We start from the raw sequence: 12,554 nt of genomic DNA, 5'->3' as shown, positions 1-12,554 counted from the left end.
CCAGGTGATCCTTGGAAACTCTATGGGGCAGTTGTACTCTGTCCTACAGGGTTGCTGAGTAGGCATTGTCGGGACAGCAATCGGTTTGTTTTTTTTGTGTAGCATTTGATAATTCAGATACTGTTCAAAATGCTCTACAAATACTAGCTTTAGAACTCATACCAACCCTATGAGGTGGGACTATTATTATCTTGATGTTATTGGTGGTGAAACTTACAGACCAACAGGTTATGTAATTTGACCAAGATAGTAGAACTAGTAACTGGGATTCCAGCCCAGGCTGCAGGTCCCACAGCCTGTGTTCTTAGCCATTCCTACTGTTAGCGCAATTTCGCCAGTTAGAGCTGCCTGCCGCAAACAGCCAATTCTTGAGATGGGGTGAGGTGGGTAGCAAGAGCTTTATTATATATATCGATATATAGGAGACAGAGGGGAATGATCTCCTCCTAAACCTGTCTGTCTCAAGAAACTGAGGCCACCTGGGGTTTTATATGGAAAAGGGACATGGGTTATAGGAACTTGTGGAATATCCATTCTCTTTCTGTGTGATTTCGGTAGTCACGTCTCAAACATGTTGATCTTTTCCTGCCATTATCCCATCAGCCCAGGGGGTGAATGACGCCATCCTGGTGAGCATCATCCTTTTTGATAGGCTTAGATCAATATCGCTTGTTTTTCCAGGTCCTAGGGGAAACGCTGGTTAACTTTTAGAGGAGCTAACAGCAAAATCATACTTGGAGACAGAGATAGGCTAGGGAAGGTGGGAAAAAATGGCGTAGGTGCTGTTCAAGGTATGGCTGAGCAGCCTGTTCCACTACCATTACTGATGCTCTTACACACACACACACACGTATGTAGATTTCTACATATGCATATGTGTATAAATACATAAACTGATTGTCTCAATGAGATCAAAGCCCATACTTATGAATTAATCTAGCTCTTCCCAGGTGACAAACCCAGCCTTAGCTAAGGTCCAAACTATGTCTACTCTTTTATTATCCAACTATATGAGTCGGAATCAACTCAAGAGCAATGGGTTTGGTTTTTGGTTTGATAGTGCTCTCAGACTGTAGTGTGCATCAGAATCACAAGAGGGAATTGTTTAAAATGCAAATTTCTGAGCTGCACCCACAGAGATTTCTTCATCTCTGGAATAAGTCCGGGGTAAATCCCAGGAATCTGTGTTTATAATGAACACTCAAATATTTATGAAGAAGTTCCAGGACCTCCTTTGGGGATAAGCTGGCAGGGGATAGATCTATTTCTTTCTTGGAGGTGGCTAAAGTTTTAGGTTTGAGAAGAAAAACTTTTTGCTGGTTGGAACTGAAGAAAAACAAACACGAAGGGAGAAAATTTGTTAAAGAGAAGCTTTAAAGAAATGTATTAAAACAGGGCTCAAGAGGGGCCAAGAAACAGGGAAATCCATTGGGGAAAGTCACAAGCACCAGAGACTTAGAGCTTTTTCAGAACAAATTTTAACACACCCTCTGTCTTACAATTCTTGGCCACTTCTTGGTCTTTTTACTCATATTTATGAGGCTGGGTGGGTCAGGGGGGACTACATGAGTAGCATCATCATGGAACCCAAAGAAAAATCTTTAGATATGCCAAAGGCAGTTGAAAAGAGCCTTAGTTCTTTTGTGGAGGCTAAATCAGGCATGTAGGTCCTTAGTCCTAGTGGGAGTAGCCAATACACGAATCATGAATATGTCACATGGAGAATGGATCTTGATAACATCTGAGATGTCTGTTTAATTCTATATTTTGCCAGTTCTTTCTCTGCGCTATTGGTAACTAGGGTCCCAGTAAGCAACAATGGGAAAAATTTCACTGTGATATATAAAGTGTTTTTTTTTTTTTTTTTTTAGTTTAAACAATATGAAACCTAACATTCCTTCCATAAAAGCTGTTTAAATCATGCCTTTTGATGTGTGTATCAGTGCAGTCTCTCCTGAAGGTCATTTACTTCTATTTATCCACAGACAGACTTAATTGAACCATTAAGATTGAAAGTTATTTTACTGGGCTGAATAGAAAGAAAAAATGAAGAAGCATCATATTTTGTTAGCATTTCTCTCTGTGTTTAGGTGTCAAAATACCACACCTAAATGAAACCTGAATAATAAGGGGAGTTCTTTATTCTCTAGCTCTTCCTTAAGAAAGGAGATGTACATGTTGACACCCCTTTAGTAATCATGTTGTCTGTTATCACAAAGGCGCTTGAGGGTGACAAAAATGGCCCTTCAAATTCTAACCTTCCACTTTCAATATGAATTTCTGCCATCTCTTTTAAGTTTGATAGTAATGAATGCTTTCTTTATATGTCCAATAGAATGTGCGTCCTCAGTAAAGAACAGTGTTTCTATGTCCTATTTACATCAAATCTTCCCTCAGTTGTTGCCATTTAGCTGCCAGTGTAATTGCAGATACCCTGAGCCTGGATGGCAGAGAATCAACAGGAATTCAGCCAAGGCATTTGCTAGCCATCTTTACTTCACTTGCTAGAAAGTTGCCAGTAAGTTGAGAAGAGGGCACTCAGGCGAAAGTACTTCAAAAGGTATACTCTGAAGGGTATCACCTCCATTGCCTACAGCAACCGTTGTAAAACTCAAGGCCCTCAATCACTTATCATCAGATTATCTTGCTAGCTTCCTTACTCCCGACATCCCCTGTGGACTCTGTAATACAAACTAATAAGCCTAACCTGTTCCAGAATATACTGAGCCTCTACATCGATTGTAGTCACCTAAGGTTATAATAATGAAGTTGTTTATTTGATGAATATTTGTTTGCTCCACCATAATTTATCCTAAACACTGGAAATTCAAGGGTGAATAAGACGTCTACAGTCACTACCTGCATGAATTTTCAGTCCAGTAGAACTGAAACGCAATTAATTATGATAAATATATAAGAAGTATGTAGGGATCCATACAAAAATAAAAGCTGTAACCTCTTTTATATAGTGGATTAGTAAATGCATCCTGTGAGCAGGATATTTAGGTTGAAGCTGGCTCAAGGAATTAGGAAAAAAAAGGAGTATTATAACTACCCACCACCCATGTGTCAGTTTGTTGTACTGTCGTGTCTTGTGTGATGCTATGATGCTGGAGGTATGCCACCAGTATTTCAAATACCAGCCGGGTTACCCATGGTTGACAGTCTTTAGCAGAGCTCCCAGGCTAAGACAGACTAGGAAGAAAGGCCTGGTAATCTCCTTCTGAAAATTATCCAATGAAAACCTTTTGGATCACAACAGAATATTGTCTAACATAGTCCTGGAAAATGAACACCCTAGGTTGGGAGGCAACTACATAATAACTAAAGCAATGGACCCAAACATACCAATGATCATGAAAAAAAAAGGTGGTGCAAAATCAGGCACCATTTTATTCCATTTTATATGGGGTCACCATGAGTCAGAGCCAACTGGATGGCAACTAACAACATTAGAACTTCAGGCAGAGAAAACCACATGTTCGAATGCCCTGAGATGAGACAGTGTAACACCTTTGAATACCTAAAAGTAGTCTAGTTCAGTGAATATGAATCTATAGAAATAGGCAGAAGACAGATTATGGAAGAGTAACAAGGAGTTTAAGTTGCATCCTAAAGATAGTGTGTAGCTTAGAAGGATTCTAAGCAGGATGGGTAAAATCATCAGATTCTTGTTCTTACAAGGTTCACCCTGAAAGCAATGTACAGGATGACTAGCTCTTGCAGTCACTCGGACAAGAACCAAAGGTATCTTTGAACAGGATAATAACAAGTTGGTAAGGAAAAATGGATGGATTTGAAAGCTAGATAGGCTAGTGGGTAATGGGCCTTATAGATGGATGCTTTAGCCCACTAGAATTGGAGTGGCAACAGAATAGTAAGATCACGTGACCTGGGGGAAGGAGGTTGACTCTACTTCCCCATCTTCTCCTCCCCACCACTAGCTCAAGCTGCCTAAACTCGAGGAAGGACCAAGTTCCATTTGATGCCAGAAGTTCTTAAAAATGTTTGGGAGAAATGCTCATAAAAAGACCAGACTTAATGGTCTGACTGAGACTAGAAGGACTCCGGTAGTCAAGGCCCCCAGACCTTCTGTTAGCCCAGGACAGGAACCATTCCCAAAGCCAACTTTTCAAACAGGGATTGGACTGGACAATGGGATAGAAAAAGATACCAGTGAAGAATGAGCTTCTTGGATCAAGTAGACACTTGAGACTGTTGGCATCTCCTATCTGGAGGGGAGATGAAAGGGGAGAGGGGGTTAGAAGCTGGCAGAATGGACAGGAAAAGAGAGAGTGGAGGGAAGGAGTGGCCTGTCTCATTAGGGGGAGAGCAAATAGGAGTATATTGTTGTTGTTGTTAGGTGCCATTGAGTCGGTTCCAACTCATAGTGACCCTATGCACACACAACAGAACGAAACACTGCCCCGTCCTGCACCATCCTTACAATCGTTGTTATGCTTGAGCTCATTCTTGCAGCCACTGTGTCAACCCACTTCGTTGAGGGTCTTCCTCCTTTCCGCTGACCCTGTACTCGGCCAAGCATGATATACTTCTCCAGGGACTGATCCCTCCTGACAACACATCCAAAGTATGTAAGATGCACTCTCGCCATCCTTGACTCTAAGGAGCATTCTGGCCGCACTTCTTCCAAGACAAATTTGTTCGTTCTTTTGGCAGTCTATAGTATATCCAATATTCTTCACCAACACCACAATTCAAAGGCATCAACTCTTCTTTGGTCTTCCTTATTCATTACCCAGCTTTCACATGCATATGATGTGATTGAAAATACCATGGCTTGGGTCAGGCCCACCATAGTCTTCAGGGTGACATCTTTGCTCTTCAACACTTTGAAGAGGTCCTTTGCAGCAGATTTGCCCAATGCAATGCATCTTTTGATTTCTTGATGGCTGCTTCCGTGGCTCTTGATTGTGGATCCAAGTAAAATGAAATCCTTGACAACTTCAATCTTTTCTCCGTTTACCATGATGTTGCTCACTGGTCCAGTTGTGAAGACTTTTGTTTTCTTTATGTTGAGGTGTAATCCATACTGAAGGCTGTGGTCTTTGACCTTCATTAGTAAGTGTTTCAAGTCCTCTTCACTTTCAGCAAGCAAGGTTGTGTCATCTGCATAACGCGGGTTGTTAATGAGTCTTCCTCCTATCCTCATGCCCCGTTCTTCTTCATATAGTCCAGCTTCTTGTATTATTTGTTCAGCATACAGATTAAATAGGTATGGTGAAAGAATACAACCCTGACGCACATGTTTCCTGGCTTTAAACCAATCAGTATCCCCTTGTTCTGTCTGAACAACTGCCTCTTGATCTATGTAAAGGTTCCTCATGAGGACAATTAAGTGTTCTGGATTTCCCATTCTTCTCAATGTCCTCCATAGTTTGTTATGATCCATACAGTTGAATACTTTTGCACAGTCAATAAAACACAGGTAAACATCCTTCTGGTATTCTCTGCTTTCAGCCAGGATCCATCTGACATCAGCAATGATATCCCTGGTTCCATGTCCTCTTCTGAAACCGGTCTGAATTTCTGGCAGTTCTCTGTTGATATACTGCTGCAGCCTTTTTTGAATGATCTTCAGCAAAATTTTGCTTGCATGTGATATTAATGATATTGTTCTATAATTTCCACATTTGGTTGGATCATCTTTCTTGGGAATAGGCATAAATATGGATCTCTTTCAGTCAGTTGGCCAGGAAGCTGTCTTCCATATTTCTTGGCATAGACAAGTGAGCACCTCCAGCGCTGCATCTGTTTGTTGAAACATCTGCATTGATATTCCATCAATTCCTGGAGCCTTGTTTTTCGCCAATGCCTTCAGAGCAGCTTGGACTTCTTCCTTCAGTACTGTTGGTTCCTGATCATATGCCACCTCTTGAAATGGTTGAATATCAACTAATTCTTTTTGGTATAATGACTCTGTGTATTCCTTCTATCTTCTTTTGATGCTTCCTGTGTCGTTCAATATTTTCCCCATGGAATTCTTCATTATTGCTACTCGAGTCTTGAATTTTTTCTTCAGTTCTTTCAGCTTGAGAAACTCTGAGTGTGTTCTTCCCTTTTGGTTTTCCATCTCCAGCTCTTTGCACATGTCATTATTATACTTTACTTTGGTCTTCTCGAGAGCCCCTTTGAAATCTTCTGTTCAGTTCTCTCACTTCATCAATTCTTCCTTTTGCTTTACCTGCTCGATGCTCAAGAACAACTTTCCGAGTCTCCTCTGACATCCATCTTGGTCTTTTCTTTCTTTCCTGTCTTTTCAGTGACCTCTTGCTTTCTTCATGGATGATATCCTTGATGTCATTCCACAACTTGTCTGGTCTTTGGTCGCTAGTGTTCAATGCATCAAATCTGTTCTTGAGATGTTCTCTAAATTCAGGTGGAATATACTCAAGGTCATATTTTGGCTCTCGTGGACTTGCTCTGATTTTCTTCAGTTTCAGCCTGAACTTGCATATGAGCAGTTGATGGTCTGTTCCACAGTCAGCCCCTGGCCTTGTTCTGACTGACGATTTGAGCTTTTCCATCGTCTCTTTCCACAGATGTAGTCAATTTGATTTCTGTGTATTCCATTTGGCAAGGTCCATGCGTATAGTCACCGTTTATGTTGGTGAAAGAAGGTATTTACAATGAAAAAGTCATTGGTCTTGCAAAATTCTATCATTCGATCTCTGGTATTGTTTCTATCACCAAGGCCATGTTTTCCAACTACTGATCCTTCTTCTTTCTTTCCAACTTTCGTATTCCAATCGCCAGTAATTATCAATGCATCTTGATTGCATGTTCGATCAATTTCAGACTGTAGCAGCTGATAAAAACCCTCTATTTCTTCATCTTTGGCCCTAGTGGTTGGTGCATAAATTTGAATAATAGTCATATTAACTGGTCTTCCTTGTAGGCATACGGATATTATCCTATCACTGACAGGTTTGTATTTCAGGATAGATCGTGAAACGTTCTTATTGACGATGAATGCAACATCATTCCTCTTCGAGTTGTCATTCCCAGCATAGTAGACTATATGATTGTCTGATTCAAAATGGCCAGTACCAGTCCATTTCAGCTCACTAATGCCTAGGATATCGATGTTTATGTGTTCCATTTCATTTTTGATGATTTCCAATTTTCCTAGATTCATACTTCGTACATTCCACGTTCTGATTATTAATGGATGTTTGCAGCTGTTTCTTCTCATTTTGAGTTGTGCCACATCAGCAAATGAAGGTCCCGAAAGCTTTACTCCATACACGTCATTAAGGTCAACTCTACTTTGAGGAGGCAGCTCTTCCCCAGTCATCTGTTGAGTGCCTTCCAACCTGGGGGGGCTCATCTTCCAGCATTATATCAGGCAATGTTCCACTGCTATTCATAAGATTTTCACTGGCTAATGCTTTTCAGAAGTAGACTGCCGGGTCCTTCTAGTCTGTCTTAGCCTGGAAGCTCAGCTGAAACCTGTCCTCCATGGGTGGCCCTGCTGGTATCTGAATACCAGTGACATAGCTTCCTGCATCACAGCAACACACAAGCCCCCACAGTACGACAAACTGACAGACACGTGGGGGTAGGAGTATATAGCAACATGTACATAAATTTTTGTATGAGAAATTGACTTGATTTGTAAAGCACAATAAAAATTTTAAAAAAATGTTAGGGATGCCTTTGGTGAGTGGCGTCTGGGGTGTTAAACGCTAGCAAGCAACCATCTAAGGTGCATCAATTGGTCTCAACCCACCTGGAGCAAAGGAGAATGAACAACACCAAAGACACAAGGTAAATATGAGCCCAACAGACAGAAACAGCCACATAAACCAGAGACTACCTCCGCCTGAGACCAGAAGAACTAGATGGTGCCCAGCTACTCACCAACGACTGCTTTGACAGGGAATACAACAGAGAATCCCTGATGGAGAAGGAGAACAGTGGGATGCAGACCTCAAATTCTCACAAAAAGACCATACTTAACAGTCTGACTGAGACTAGAGGGATCGCAGAGGTCATGGTCCCCGAATGCTCTGTTAGCCCAAGACTGGAACCATTCCAGAAGCCAACTCTTCAAACAGGGATTGGGCTGGACTATAAGACAGGAAATGATACTGGTGAGGACTGCGCTTCTTGGCTCAAGTAGACACATGAAACTATGTGGGCAGCTCCTGTCTGGAGGAGAGATGAGAAGACAGAGGGGGACAGGAGCTGGTTGAGTGGACACAGGGAATACAGGGTGGAGAGAAGGAGTGTGCTGTCTTATTAGGGGGAGAGCAACTAGGAGTCCATAGCAAGTTTTTGTATGAGAGACTCACCTAAAGCACAATAAATAAAAAATGTATATAAAAAAAATGTTTGAGAGTGGATAAAATTAGTAGAAGATACCCGCAAAATTTCCCAGTTCATCACAGATGACTTCTGAGGACTTCTTGGAGGAATTAATACAGGGCTAGGTTATTTAGCTCAACTTCCTGAATCCTACTTCTGCAATGCAGGTACACTGGACTACTGAGCCTGTCCCTTGCCACATGCCACTTATGGCATAGTTGGCTGTCTCCTGCCAGGCAAGACCATCCAATATATGTATCATGGATCCTACGAAGCCCAGACATTACCCATAGATTCACACTTTGCCTTCTCTGCCAAGTGCTTCCTTGGATTTTTCATTCTTGTCTTATAATCACATCACTAGTTTTTTGTTTGTTTGTTTTCTTTTGCTTATTCTCCTGCTTTTAAATCTCAAGTATCTCAGAGAGAGACTGTATATGATTTGTCTTTGCCTCTTTAGTGTTTAGTGAGTACAGGTTTTCAATAAATATATATTGAATAAAAAATGATCTAATTAAGAAATGAAGCTTCTCAGGCAAGGGTCCTGTTAGAAAAGAAGTTTCCCTCTTTTGGGCAAAACTGATAATTGCCCATATGTCCAGCAAATACAAAATATTTTGCTACCTAGTTTCTTTAGAATATCAGCTTCTAAAGGGAAGAAATTAATATCCCTTGATAGATTTTCTGCCAAGATGAAGAGAGACACGTAGATTTGTGCTCATATGCCAACTCTAATCAATTGGTTGTCATTCCCTAGAGTACTACTCTAAGTAGGATTTTCAGACTTCTTCCAGGCACCACAGGAAATAATATAATTTATTTAGGATCCATGCCATAGGTTCAGTATTTGGAAGTGATGGCAGTTGTCCCACATACTTATGCAGCCTGGCTGGTGCAATGGTTAAAGCCCTTGGCTGCTAACCAAAAGGTCTGAGATGTGAACCCATCAGATGTTCTGCAGGAGAAAAGATCTGGCAATCTCTTCCCATAAAGATGACAGACTAGGAAACACTATGGGGCAGTTCTACTCTATCACACAGGGTTGCTATGAGTCAAAATCTACTTGAAGGCACACAATAACAACAATGTAGAACAGCTCAGCATACATTAAAGCAGCAATTTTAGTGCCCTTAACCTGGTAGTGCAGTGGTTAACAGTTTGAGTGCTAACCAAAAGGTCAGTAGTTTGAATCTACCAGGTGCTCCTTGCAAACCATATGGGGCAATTCGAATCTGTCTTGTAGGGTTGCTGTGAGTCGGAATCAACTCGATGGCAACAGGTTTTGTTCAGGTTAGAGACATTAGGTTACTTTTTAATTTTAAATGTTGCATCTACATTCTAACTCTCACTAATCTTTCATCTATGGGAATTTTAAGAGATAACATTGTCTAATCTATGCAATATAGATTATAGATCACTGGTTTAGGGTTCTGGAATTATCTTCTCTCCCTGGCTATATTTTTGTAAGCAGTATGAAGGCAGGAATCTACATTCCCTGATAATTAGGTACGTGACTGTGGCCAATACTTTGATACCATTACTATTGTATCAGTCAGCTATTGCTGCAGAACAAACTACCCCAAAACTCATTGGCATACAACAATAAACATTTATACTCATACTTACAGGCCTTTGGTTAAAGCGCGGTGGCTCTGTTCAAGCTGCAGGTCTGCATGTGCCCAGGTAAATGAATAATTTCTTTTATAAGTTTTGGCACAAAGCTGGTTCCTATGAGGCAGAAGTTAAAGATGTTCCAAATGTCCAACTCTTCCAAGCTGCTGTACCACTCCATCATCCCTAACATCAATTACTCTCTCTCCCCTCAGCACTCTCCCTCCAATCTTTGTGTTCCTTAATTCACTGCAATGGCTCAAAGAACTCATGAACCATATAAAGTAAATGGCTCTTGCAGTTGTGGAGAACAGCAAGCCGAAATTCATGGGCCAGGCATAGGCTTCTCCCTGGCCCTCAGTCTCTGCCCGAAGGCACTCAGCTTTCTTGCTCCATAGGCCGGGAAGCCCACTGTGCTGTCTCCTATAGGTTTCTCCTGCTGGTCTTTCCTGCAAGTCTCTCCTTCCTTGGTTGTGGTGGGCTCTTCTCTTTCATGCTTCTGGGGTGGCTTATTTCAAGAACAGCAGGATGGCAAAACTGATCAATCCCCTTGGTGGGCCATAATTACCTTATCACACAGTCCTGCCCAATCACTTGGGTGGAAGTTACAATGCCATGGCTACAAAGACCACACAAAAAATTATCTGTTATACCACACTAGTTCAGCTCAGTTATGCAGGTTTCAAGGGCAGTCACCTAAGGTACTTCTGCTTTACATGTCTCTCATTTCTTCTTGCATGAGTGGAATGCCCATGTCACATGCTTTTCACAGCAATGTAGAAGCATAAGAGCTAGCGCTAATGCACAAGCATATTTCAAGCCTATGCTTACATCATATCTTTCAATGCTTGTAGGCCAAACCAAGCTCCCGGCCAAGCCTACAGTCAACGAAGTTCATCAGAGTGGGGGGAGTGACATTTGCCGGACAATCGTCTATACCCCAGTATGGTTCAATTTCTTCAAATTAAAAGCAGTGATAAACTGCAGGGTTTCTTAGCAACAAGTGGGAAAGAAAATGTCTGGTATACACTGGCATTCAGAAAACATTTGTTGAACTACTGAATTTCTTTTTCTATCCTTACAGCATATATACACTATGTGATACCCAGGTAGATTTTCACGATTTACTCACCTTTGATCAAGCTAGGACTTCCAGATTCTATGTTTCACTGTGTGACCTTAGGCAAGTTCAGAAATGCTTCTCTTCGTTTTATCTTGCAGTTAAGTTACAGAATTAAGACACTTTATTATCATAGAATATTTTGTGATTCTAGGATATATATTATGTAAGCTGTTCCAAGTATTTAAAAGTTGAGCTTCCTATTAGACCTCAGGAATAACGGTGTGGAAAATGACACCTAAATATTAAATCACTAATTTGTTGGTTTTAAGTAAAAAAGACTTTCCCCTTAGGAGAGTGTAATTAACTTTTCTGCCTTTCAGGCACCGAAGGTTATAACACATAAGATTTCCCAAGCTCGAAATCTTTGGCTTTGAAGCTCCGTTTTGTTTGAAACTTTATAAATATAAATAAGCTCTCATGAAGTATTAATAAACTCTCACCAGGCCACAATGAAAAAAGACAGTCATAATAAATAAAGAATAAAGAGATTCACGATATTGTTAAATGCATAAGAAAAGAACACATTTAAAAAGCAATGACCTGAAAACTAAGTTACAGAATTAGACAACTCAAGAGAAAGTCACAGGAGCAGAATTGAGGCAACAGAAGTCAGAATTAGTGAGACTGAAGATAAAGCACTTCACACCAATTTATCTGCAGAAAAATCAGATGAAAGAATTTTTTTTAAATGAAGAAACACTAAGAATTATGTGTGACTCTATCATGAGGAATAACCTATGAGTGATTGTAGTGCCAGAACAGGGGTTATAACAGAAAATACAGACAGAATTGCTGAAGATTTGCTGGCAGAAAACTTCCCTGATATTGTGAAAGACAAGAAGATATCTATCCAAGAAGCTCATCAAACCCCACAGAAAGTAAAACGAAAGTTACCAAGACATATTATAATCCCATATTTGCCAAAGCCAAAGATAAAGAGAGAATTTTAAGAGTGGCTAGCGATAACTGAAAAGTCATCTACAAAGGGAAGTCAATAAGACTAAGCTCTGACTACTCAGCAGAAACCATGCAGGCAAGAAGGCAATGGGATGACATATATAAAGCCTTAAAGGAAAAAAATTGCCAGCCAAGAATTATATATCCAGCAAAACTGTCACTGAAATATGATGGTGAAATTAGAGCATTTCCAGATAAACAGAAGATTAGGTACTTTGTAAAAACCAAACCAAAATTACAAGAAATACTAAAGGGGGTCCTCCAGTTATAAAATCGATAATGCCAGATAACAACATGAGACTAGCACACAGGACAGAACACCCAGATATCAACCCAGATAGTGAAGTCACAAAGATAAATCAAAGATAAAACACTGAAAATAGGGAAACAGAGACATCGATATATAAAATATGACAGCATTAAAAAAAAAAGAGGAACTAAATAATGTAGTCATAGAGCTTTCATATGGAGAGGAAGTCCAGGCGATACCAAGAAATAAAAGATTGACTTAAACTTAGAAAAATAGAGGTAA

The sequence above is a fragment of the Loxodonta africana genome, chromosome 19 (genome assembly GCF_030014295.1).
Source record: "Loxodonta africana isolate mLoxAfr1 chromosome 19, mLoxAfr1.hap2, whole genome shotgun sequence".
Lineage (NCBI taxonomy): Eukaryota > Metazoa > Chordata > Mammalia > Proboscidea > Elephantidae > Loxodonta > Loxodonta africana.
This window is presented reverse-complemented; position numbering follows the sequence as displayed.